Source organism: Callithrix jacchus, chromosome 7 (assembly GCF_049354715.1).
Source record: "Callithrix jacchus isolate 240 chromosome 7, calJac240_pri, whole genome shotgun sequence".
NCBI lineage: Eukaryota > Metazoa > Chordata > Mammalia > Primates > Cebidae > Callithrix > Callithrix jacchus.
In genome coordinates, this window is record NC_133508.1 from 101,873,180 (window position 1) to 101,885,259 (window position 12,080).

The 12,080-nt window shown below is 41.9% G+C and overlaps 1 long non-coding RNA gene across 3 annotated transcripts in view; it reads left to right on the top strand.

Moving 5' to 3' along the window:
- The first annotated feature begins 623 nt into the window (after positions 1-623).
- LOC144577019 (uncharacterized) overlaps positions 624-12,080 on the top strand; it is a 45,166-nt gene continuing 33,709 nt past the window's right edge. Inside the window, exon 1 of one of the 3 annotated variants that reach the window (XR_013520163.1) lies at positions 624-4,775. This is a non-coding gene — a long non-coding RNA (uncharacterized LOC144577019). The remainder of the gene's footprint in view (positions 4,776-12,080) is intronic. The other 2 variants (XR_013520164.1, XR_013520162.1) reach the window with 2 other exon arrangements.

The following is a 12,080-nucleotide window of genomic DNA, read 5'->3' on the forward strand; positions in this document are numbered from 1 at the left end:
GTGCAGAAGCTGTGGAGTTTCATTAGGTCCCATTTGTCTATTTTGGCTTTTGTTGCCAATGCTTTTGGTGTTTTGTTCATGAAGTCCTTGCCTACTCCTATGTCCTGGATGGTTTTGCCTAGATTTCCTTCTAGGGTTTTTATGGTGCCAGGTCTTATGTTTAAGTCTTTAATCCATCTGGAGTTAATTTTGGTGTAAGGTGTCAGGAAGGGGTCCAGTTTCTGCTTTCTACACATGGCTAGCCAGTTTTCCCAACACCATTTGTTGAACAGGGAGTCCTTTCCCCATTGCTTGTTTTTGTCAGGTTTATCAAAGATTGTATGGTTGTAGCTATGTTGTGTTGCCTCTGATGCCTCTGTTCTGTTCCATTGATCTATATCTCTGTTTTGGTACCAGTACCATGCTGTTTTGATTACTGTAGCCTTATAGTATAGTTTGAAATCCGGTAGTGTGATGCCCCCCGCTGTGTTCTTTTTGCTTAGAATTGACTTGGCTATGCGGGCTCTCTTTTGGTTCCATATGAAGTTCATGGTGGTTTTTTCCAGTTCTGTGAAGAAAGTCAATGGTAGCTTGATGGGGATAGCGTTGATTCTGTAAATTACTTTGGGCAGTATAGCCATTTTCACGATATTAATTCTTCCTAACCATGAACATGGAATGTTTCTCCATCTGTTTGTGTCCTCTCTGATTTCGTTGAGCAGTGGTTTGTAGTTTTCCCTGAAGAGGTCCCTTACGTTCCTTGTGAGTTGTATTCCAAGGTATTTTATTCTTAGAGGGGGAGGGGACGCGAACTCCGGGTGGCATCAGGTCCCGGCGGCGATTGAACCGACCAAGCTCTCGGTCCCCTTTTTATCGGTTGAACGGGCTACTCTGTCTCCCAGACACGGCAGTCGCCAGCGGAAATGGCACCTGGACCCACGTGAGTTTTGTGCGGAGAACCACTGTGCCAACTGAAACAGCCACAACTGCCCAGGAATCTCCTGGTCTGTGGGCAATAAAAATCCATCTGGAAATGTGGCAACCACTCACCCTCCACACTCTTGCTGGGAGCTGCAATCCAGAGCTGCTCCTACTCAGCCATCTTGGAAGTACCTCCTAATTTTTATATTTTTAATAGAGATCAGATTTCACCATGTTGGCCAGGCTAGTCTCAATCTCCCGACCTCAAGTGATGCACCTGCCTTGGCCTTCCAAGATTACAGACTTGAGCCCCCATGTTCAGCCCATCTTGTATCTTTTGTGATAAGAGCTTTTCCTATTTGAACTTGAGGGGAAAGTAATTGAACATTTATACCTAAACCAAAACATAACTGAGTTTTAAAGATCCTGTGAAATATGACATATATATTTGATTTTGAAATTTTGATCTTCTATAATTATCTTTTATCTTCTCAAAGGATGACATATAATGTCATTTAAATATTTGTCATTGTTTAAAAGGAAAAGTATGTTTTCGGAGACGTTTGGCCAGTTACCAGTGTTTCTTAAACATGTGTTTTCCCTGAGATCCTGAAGGAGGTCCTACAATATCTTTTCATTCACCAAAGCCTCCTGCTGCCAGTAACCAACATTTCTTATCAGTGTTGATAAGTATCAAAGCCAAGTGGATTCCAGGTCACTTTATACAGCTAGGAAAAACAAATGCCCTATTGTGGCCCAAGGGAAAAAGGGCTCAGGCTCATGCTAGTCCTCATGGTATACGGTTCATCTGCTTTTCAGATGGGTTTATTTTAGAAATTTTGTAAACTACATTGTAGGGTATGTTTTTTCCTCCACTTGGTTTAATTTGAATACTCAACGAAACCTCACTGATAACACATTTCAAAAACTTAGGCAATATAAGCTTGTTTTGCCTTTCAGAGTGACTGGTATATGGAAAGAAGTCCTGAAATACCACTTCAGTTCATTTTCCCATGGCAATGGACTGCCCTAATAATTACTTTTTTTTCTTTTAAGACAGAGTCTCGCTCTGTCACCCAGGCTTGAGTGCAATGGCTCTATCTCGGCTCACTGCAGCCTCCACCCCACCCAGGTTCAAGCAATTTCCTGTCTCAGCCTCCTGAGTAGCTGGGACTATAGGCCCACGCCACCACACCCAGCCAATTTCATATTTTTAGTAGAGACAAGATTTCACCATGTTGGCCAGGGTGGTCTCAGTCTCCTGACCTCATGATCCTCATAGCCCTAAATTGCTCATTGGGGCCCCTTCCTTCTCTTGTCCCTTAATTCAGTGTTTCTCATTTTTTATTAATTACTGCTCTTTGTCCTTGAGGAAGAGATTTTAATTTAATTTAATTTAATTTAATTTAATTTAATTTCTCCCTAACAAGGGAAGTTAAATACTAGAAGATGAGGTTTTGTTGGATTGGGTTGCACTTCAGAGAGCTACAAATTATTGTCATCTCTGTTTTCCTTCTGCACTCCTGCCCATGCTGAGCGGCCCAAATGAATCCTGCCCATGATTCATTTGCACTTCTTCATGGGCAGTGTCTCCTCCATTGAGAACGTGTGCCCTAAATAAAGGGATTCTCCAAAGTTTTGACCTCAGCCCCCTTTTTTAGTACTATTTATTGCCTTCCATCTCTTTTTTAAGCTACACATGCTTTCTTGTCATTGCTTGGAGTGGTAGAACACCAAATTAAAAGCAAGAAGGCCTGAAGTTGAGTGTATAGTAATGAATGAAACAGGCGTGATCCCTTTCCATACTGAATGTGGAGATGTAAGTGAATAACAGGGTTGACTCTGCAGAATTGGACTCCCAGGATTGTTTATCCCATAATACCTTCATGGTATAATAGTGATTCAGTTCCCTTGACTTCAGTCGTAGGGTTGGAGTTCTTAGTCCTATGACAAGAATAATAAATCCATCCTACTTATTTGGTCAGAAACTATGACACTGCAAACAGCATAAAGCATTATGTTCCTGATGATAGTTAGGGGGAACATGTGATCTAATTTGGTTCAATCTTACGGAAAGGACTTTGGTTGCAAGGAAAAACTGTTTCCCAGTAAACATGAAGAAGCCAGCGGGCAGCAGCCATCCCAGCTTGCTGCCATCTTTCACCAGTGTCAGCAGCTTCAGGGTGATACTGATGCTGTGGACAGTGGAATGCAGAGAATGAAAGAATAGGGCATCTTTTTTTTTTTTTTGAGATGGCGTTTCACTCTTGTTGTCCAGGCTGGAGTACAATGGCACGATCTCAGGTCACTGCAACCTCCACCTCCTGGGTTCAAGTGATTCTCCTGCCTCAGCCTCCAGAGTAGCTGGGATTACGGCATGCACCACCACACCCAGCTAATTTTGTATTTTTAGTATAGATGGGGTTTCTCCATGTTGGTCAAGCTGTTCTCAAACTCCCGACCTCAGGTGATCCACCTGCTTCAGCCTCCCAAAGTGCTAGAATTACAGGCATGAGCCATCATGCCTGGCAAGAATAGGATATCTTAAACTGCTGACTCAGCCAGCTCTGAATCTCATCCTACCTCTGTATTTCCACTTATGGGAGATAATAAAATGTCCTTTTGTTTAAGACCAGTTGAATTGGCTTTTTAATACCTCTACTTGAAATCGTCCAGTATAGGTATTAAACAAGCAAATACAAAAATATAAGTACATGTTTGCATAGGGCTATTTGCTGTGAGGGCATTGGAAGAGTGATGAGTGAATTAGCCCACAATGGGAGTTGGGAGGGATGGAACCTGCTTTAGATTTGATGCTCGTGGGAAGCCTCTGAGAAGGTGTTGTTGAAGCTGCCACCTGAAGAATGAGAAAGATCCAGATAGGGGTACAGCGGGCAGGCAGATGAAATAGAATATCAGTGGGCCTGAGGTAGGAAAGCATGAGGTCTAGCACACTGGTCAACAAAGGGAAAGAAAAATGCAGTGAGAATCGAGAGGCAGGAAAATAAAGTCAAGCCATGTCAAGAAAAATGGTGAAGTAAATGGGAAGCTAATAGAGTCTTTTAATAAGGGAGGGGAGGGTGAGGTTTCTAAATACATATATTTAGAAATGGGGTCTCAGTATGTTGCCCAAGCTGGAAGGCAGCTATCATAGCACACTATAGCCTCAAATTCTTGGGCTCAAGCAATCCTGAGTAGCTGGGACTACAGGTGCATACCACCATGCCCGGCTGTCTATGTTTTCTTAAAGACCATTCTGAACTGAAAATACATTGTAGGGTAGCAAAAATGGAAATGTGGACAAGAAAGCATTGCAGAAGTCTAAGTAAATGCAGGATGACATCAACGAAGACAAAGGAAAATGGAATGGTGAAAAATATAATTTGGAAGCAGAAAGAATAGAGCCTGGTTGGTTTATAGGCTGGATATAGAGAGTGGTGAGAAAAGGGCTCCTGGTTTGAACAATTACGTCACTTGCTGTGCTGAAGAACACGAGCAGAAACAGTTTGGTGAGAAGGATAAGGAATGAAGAGTCAATGTGTGATGACTGGCATACAGTGCTAGAGGTGTCGAGTTCATTCTGCACACCTCAGCCCAGTAACAGTAATGCTGATGTCGGTCATTGAACTCTTGCTTTGTAATAGGCATGTGATCAGGTCTTTCTGTGTGCTAGTTCATTCGATATACTTTAGTTCTGATTAGTCCATACTGTAGAAGAGCTGTCAGTCTAGCCTCTTTCTCTACCTAATTCTAATGGCGTGCTCCACAGTTCATACCCTGCTTAAATTCAAAGCCTCATCCTACTACCCCTGGCACGTCTCTGCTATTCTCCAGCCAGCCAGTCTACTGACCAGACACCTGACTTTCTTGATGTGGTATGTGTCTTTATGTGTTTTGATCTTGTGTGTTCTCTTCTGCTCTTAAGAAAAATAACCACTCTCTTCACCCCAGCAAGTTTCAATTTAAATACACTTTAGTCCATGGTCAGGCTTTTTAACTACCCCACTTACCAAACCCTATATCTGATTTTTAAAGTGAGCTCTGCCCCTTTGAATCTTCCAAAGCCGTTACTTCTCCACTAGTCATGAGGTTCTCATTCATCTTGCTTGGATGTTAGCTGCCTTTTCATATGAACTGCATTTTTGTTTTTTTTTTTTATTTGTTTGGGTTTTTTTTTGAAACTGAGTCTTGCTCTGTCACCCAGGCTGTAGTACAGTGGCTGTAGTACAGTGGCACCATCTCGGCTCACTGCAACCTCCGCCTCCTGGGTTCAAGGAGTTCTCATGCCCCAGCCCCCACAAGTACCTGGGACCACAGGCACGTGCTGCCACACTTGGCTAATTTTTGTGTCTTCAACAGAGACAGGGTTTTGTCATGTTGGCCAGGCTGGTCTCAAACTCTTAACCAAAGTTCTGAGATTTCAGGCATGAGCCAGCACACTCAGTCCTCCTTTTCGTGTGAACTCTTATAGCCCCAACTAGACATCAGCTTTCTCAGGGCAGGGACTATTTCTTATTCCTCTTTGTAGTGCTCATGGCACCACACCCTAGACTTAACACAATTAAACTTCTGGAGTGTCAACTGCAGTCATAATTAGTTTCAAGTTATAATAATATATATAATATTTAAAGCAGTGAATGAAACCAATTTCTTCAAAGCATATGCTTAATCAATTAGTACAAAAAAATTTTAGTAGATTATACTAACAGTTTACATAATGTTGAAGGTTTCAGGTTTTTTGTTTTTTTTTTTTGAGATGGAGTTTTGCTCTTTTTACCCAGGCTGGAGTGCAATGGCATGATCTCGGCTCACCGCAACCTCCGCCTCCTGAGTTCAAGCAATTCTCCTACCTCAGCCTCCCAAGTAGCTGGGACTACAGGCACGCACCACCATGCCCAGCTAATTTTTTGTATTTTTAGTAAAGATGGGGTTTCACCTTGTTGACCAGGATGGTCTCGATTTCTTGACCTCGTGATCCACCCACCTCAGCCTCCCAAAGTACTGGGATTATAAGCGTGAGCCACTGTGCCCGGCGGTTTGAGTTTTTTTAATGATATCTCTGGTATGAAAACCCTCAACAACTTCCTAAAACATAGTTTTGGTAGATGGCCTATATTTTCTTATATATATAGGCCTATATATTATTATAATAATTTATATTGGCCTATATTTTATTATAATAATTTATATGACATAGATACACTCCTAAATGCAAAAATACAAAATAGTTTTAAATAACATTTCTTTTGCAAAGGGAGCTTATATATGGAAGATTTTCAAATCCTATTTCTTACAATACTTCTTGTATTTCTTTCACACCATTCCCATTCTATTTCAGTGCGGCTTGATTAAAGTATTTTATGTAACACTATACCCACCAGGATTACTGCCTTAGTTCTTAGGCCTAGTACTTTTGGAAAAAAAAAAAATACATAATGAGATGCTTGGCTCCCATCCAAAGGTATGTTGTTGATTTTCAAGGATCCTTGGCAATCCTTTATCAAGACCCAGTTTACTTACTTGCACTTCCTTCTAAAATCCCTTCCCGTGCCAGGGCACAGTGGCTCATGCCTGTAATCCCAGCACTTTGGGAGGCCGAGGCAGGTGGATCACCTGAGGTCAGGAGTTCAAGACCAGCCTGGCCAACATGGCAAAACCCCGTCCCTACTAAAACTACAAAAATTAGCCAGGCATGCTGGCAGTCACCTATAATCTCAACTACTCAGGAGGCTGAGGCAGGAGAATCACTTGAACCCAGGAGGCAGAGGTTGCAGTGAGCTGAGATCACCCCATTGCACTCCAGCCTGGGCAAAAAGAGTGGGACTCTGTCTAAAAAAAAAAAAGAAAGAAAAACCTTTCCAAACATGTCCACATCCTTTGCCCCTATACTCTTTCGTACCACAGTTTCTCCAAAGCTGCCCTTGGGTTCTACCATCACATTTGAGTAGAAATCTCATAACTTTTATCCCTCCCACATAAAAATTGCTCTCAGACATCACCCTCTCTCCCTGTTCTCTCTTAGTGGAAGGAATGTTCCTGCTCCCTTGCAAAGCCAGCCCGTACACTTTTGATCTAGTTGCATCAAAAATGCATAGCCTCAGCTCCACTTTCCCACTGATGGTTCTTACTCTTTGAGCCTAATGCAAGTTCAATTATCCTCTAGCCTAAAAATACAAAACTTCCTTAGCTTTGCTTTCCCCTTACATTACTGTTCATGTTTCTCTGTCTTTCTGGGCTATACTTTAAAATCGTAGTGTTCGCTCAAGAAATGAACGGCCTCCTCCCGTTGCCACATTGCTGCACGTGCTCCCTCTGTTGAGTTCATCCTGGGCCGTGACATCCCTGGAAGCTGTAGCTTCCTCCTCCCAGGTCTGCACTCCTACTTCTGCCCCACCCTGTTTCCTAAAATCCTGACCCCTTTTGCAGTTGTCTGTGTGGTTCTCCCATGAGAATCTCCCCAGCAATTCCAGCACCAGAGATCCCATGGCCCCTTGCCTACTCCCAGCTGCTGCTGCTGTTCACCTGAACACTGCAGCAGCAGCCTCCCTGTTGTTTGTTCCCTCCCTTTCCTCCCTTCCCTCCCTCCTTCCCTTCCTCCCTCCCTCCCTCCCTTCCTTCCTTCCTTCCTTCCTTCTTTTTTGACAGAGTCTTGCTCTGTCTCCCAGGCAGGAGTGCAGTGGTCCAATCTTGGCTCACTGCAACCTCCGTCTCCTGGGTTCAGGTGATTCTCATCTCTCAGCCACCCCACAAATAGCTGGAATTACAGTCTTCCTCTCCAAGCCCCTCTCTCCCAGCCCCATCTCTCACCGGGATAACAATCACTCCTTAGATCTCTGTTTCCATGCTACTTTCTCAGTGACTACCCACACTCCACTAGCGTGCAAAATAAGTTACTTAAATGCAAAACTGAGTTTGGTTGCTCCTCTCTGCTAACAAGAGAGGATAGCATAATTCTTATCAAAGGGAAAATCCATCTGTATACCGGCCCCTTCCACTTATAGAGGGAAACAAGAAAAGGCTGAAACTCTGACTCACCTGCCAATTTTTTCTGTGCTACTAAAGGAGGAGCCACTTTTTTTTTGAGACAGAGTCTCACTTTGTGGACCAGGCCAGAGTGCAGTGGCATGATCTTGGCTCACTGCAACCTCCGCCACCCAGGTTCAAGCAATTCTCCTGCCTCTGCCTCCCAAGTAGCTGGCATTATAGGCGAGTGCCACACGCCTGGCTAATTTTTGTACTTTTAGTAGACAGGTTTTTGCCATGTCGGCCAGTTTGGTCTTCAACTCCTGACCTCAAGTGATCCACCCACCTCAGCCTCCCAAAGTTCTGGAATTATAGGCATGAGCCACTGCATCCGGCCGGAGAAGCCTTTTTATTACATGACATGGGTCTGCATCATAAACTGCGGTAAACTGAGCTTCTGAATAAAGAAGCTGGGAGATACATGGAAAGTCTTCTGGCAGAAACAGGACGCCAAGCACAAGGGCTCTGGCACCCACCGAGAAAGGTGACCAGTGAACACCATGACAGGCACCAGTGGAAGAGGGCTGAAGGAGTGTTGAGTGTAAAGCTCCTCAGAGTTTCACTGAAGTTTCATAAACATGTGCCCCGAGTGAGTGACTTGAGGGGAAATCAAGGAGAATGAACCAAGTTCAAATGGGCCAGGGCAGAGCAGAGAGAAGAGAACATCTGCAGGGATGGGAGACAAGTGAACAGAATTGAGTGGGACAAAAGCTCAGAGCCAAGGATAGCAAAGCCCTGAGGAATTCACAGGAATCTTTAAAAGGTTATTGGACTTCCTGCAAGACATGGGATGAAAGGTCCAAGCTAATTTTATTTAAGTCTCCAAGGACAGCATGACCTCAGTGGACACCTGGATATGTGGCAGCACCCTATGCTAGATGTCTCCTTCTTGGCTCTCATCACGTGTACTGTTACTGGTTTTATTTCTGCCTTCTTGCCAGCCTGTAAGCACTGCCTGGTCAGGGGGAATCGGGCTTCATGCTACATCCTGATGCCTATCTCAAGGAGGCACATAAAAGATATTTACTGAGTGAATATGATTTTTTTGTCTGAACAAAATTTAAACTGTATTTTATTTAATTTTTAATGTTTGTGGATACATGACATATATACTTATAGGTTACATGAGATGTTTTGATACAAGCATGCAATACATAATAATTACATCAAGGTAAATAGGGTACCCATCACCTCAATCATTTATCCTTTCCGTTTCAAGCAATCCAATTATAGTCTTTTAGTTATTTTTAAATGAACAACTAAATTATTTTTTACTGTAGTCACCCAGTTGTGCCAACAAATACTAGGTCTTACTTATTCTATCATCTGTTCCCAATAACTATGTTCCCTCCCTCCCCACCCCTCGCAACTACCCTTTCCAGCATCTGGTAACCATCCTTCTGTATCTCCATGAGTTCAATTGTTTTAAATATTAGCTCCCACAGATAAGTGGGAACATGTGACATTTGTCTTTCTATGCCTGGCTTATTTCATTTAATGTGATGACCTCCAGTTCCATCCATGTTGTTGCAAATGACAGGATATCCTTCTTTGTTATAGCTGAATAGTACTCCACTGTGTATATGTACCACATTTTCTTTATCTATTAATCTGTTGGTGGACATTTAGATTGCATCCAAATCTTGGCTATTGTTGCAGTAGATTTTAAAGAGGAACACAAGACCCTAAAATAGGATAATTTTATATTGTTTATTTGGCCTCCCCACTGAAACCCCTCTTACTGCCAAACTGGAAATAATAGGATGAAAGGCACAACTGAAAATTCAAGATACCTGAAGTTGTAGGAATATGTTTACTTCCTGAAAGACTGAAAGAGATTTGGGTTGCTTTATTTATCCAAATGTCCCATGAGCATATCAAAATCAACCCACAACTATAAAAATATCAGAAGGAAATAAAACCCTATGCTTATGACCTTAAAGTGAAGACCTTCTTAAAGCCTGAAAATGGAAAACTCATAACCCAAAGATTGGGGTAATTTAAAAGTTTTGTACAACAAAAATAGCCTTTCCCCCCAAAAATGGGGTTGTTTTTAAAACTGCGAAAAATAGAAGAGAGGTTTGGCACTTAGAATACTAATGTATATTGTACTATAGGTGTAGAGAAGCAGAATTTCTGAGTCAGAGAGTGATATACATTTACATTTCAATAGATTTGCCAAAGTATCTACATAAAAGTTGAAATATGTGGCTGCACCCTACACTATAGGAGTTAGTTTTATTATAAAACTAACTCCTATAAACCTTGCAAGTAAAAGATAAATGACCCAATAGAAACACTGAACTGAGAGTTTCTCTTCAGTGAAAACACAAATAGCCTTTTTAAAATTAGTGAAATACAAATTAAAATGGGATAAGATTTTTTCAACCATAGATAAGCCAAAATTTCAAAGTTTTATAACACTCTAAGCTTTAGTGGGAGTATATATATATTTATGTAGATACTTTGGCAAATCTATTGAAATTTAAATGTATACAACTCTCTGACTCAGAAATTCTGCTTCTCCACACCTATACTACAAAAACACATGGGGCCAGGCACAGTGACTCATGCCTGTATCCCAGCATTTTGGGAGACCAAGGCAGGCAGACTTTTTGAGCCCAGGAATTAGAGACCTGCCTGAACAAACATAGTGGGATTGTCTCTACCAAAAAAAAAATAAAAGTTAGCCGGGTGTGGTAGTATGTGCCTGTAGCCCCAGCTACTCAGGAGGCTGAGATGGGAGGACTGCTTGAGCCCAGGAGGCAGAGATGGCAGTGAGCCAAGATTGTGTCACTGCACTCCAGCCTGGGCAACAGAGGCACACTCTCTAAAACCAAACAAAACAAAAACACATGTGCACCAGGAAATTTGGCAAATAGGTGTGCTGCAGCATTTGTTGAAATGAAAAAAACTGGAAACCATCTCAATAATGACTCAAAATGTAGAATATCTATATTATAAAATACTATGCACTATTTTCAAAAATAAGGTAAATTTCTATACTCAAACTTGGTTATATCTATGCTATATTGTTGAATAAAAAAAGCGGCCAGGCATGGTGGCTCATACCTGTAATACCAGCACTTTGGGGGCAGAGGTGGGTGGACTGCTTGAGGTCAGCAGTTCGAGACCAGCCTGGTCAACATGGTGAAACCCCATCTCTAGAAAAAATACAAAAGGCACACGCCTGTAATCCCAGCTGCTCAGGAGGTTGAGGCACGAAAATTACTGAACCTGGGAGGTAGAGGCTGCAGTGAGCTGAGACCGTGCCACTGCACTCCAGCCTGGGCAACAGTTAAGACCTTGTCTCAGAAAAAAAAAAAAAAAAGCAAATTGCAGATATAAACACACACACACACACACACACACACACACACACACACACACACACTGTGATGCCCGCTGTCTTAAAAAACACAGTAAAATATATGTTTTCTAAAAGAACAGATACATGTTTGTGAATACATAGAAAGAAAAAAATTATTAGGCTCTGCACCAACAGACCCCAGTAATTATCTCTGGGTAGGGATAAGAAGGGGCAGCAGTGGGCAAAAGATATTAGACTTCTGATCTCTCATGTTTCACATTTTTGCAAGATAAAATGTGAACATATATTTGTATTAAAATAATTTGAAATTCAAAATTAAATATATAAAAATAAGATACTACTCAGCAATAAGAAGGCATGCACATGATATATACACAACATCATGACTGAGTCTTACGGATGTTATACTAAGCAAAAGAACACAAAGAATGCATTTGGGATAGATTCTTGACATGAAATTCTAGAAGTACATTTAGGTAATAGAAATAATTATAGGTAAAATTAATCTATAGTGAAAAAAAATCCAAGCTGTGGTTTCTTCTGAGGGTGTGGGGCTGACTGGTGAGGGGCACTGAGGTTGTGAAAAGATGTAGGTCATCTGAGTGAATCCATATGTTAAAATTGTATAGTTGTGATTAGTGCATTTTGATGGATGTACATACATCCTCAAAAAACAAAATTAACAAAATTTAGTGTCTAGCGTTGTGTCTATCTTGATACAACGTTTTAAAAATCCATTTTACTGGCCAGGTGAGGTGGCTTACACCTGTAACCCCAGCACTTTGGGAGGCTGAGGTGGGTGGATCACGAGGTGAGGAGATCAAGA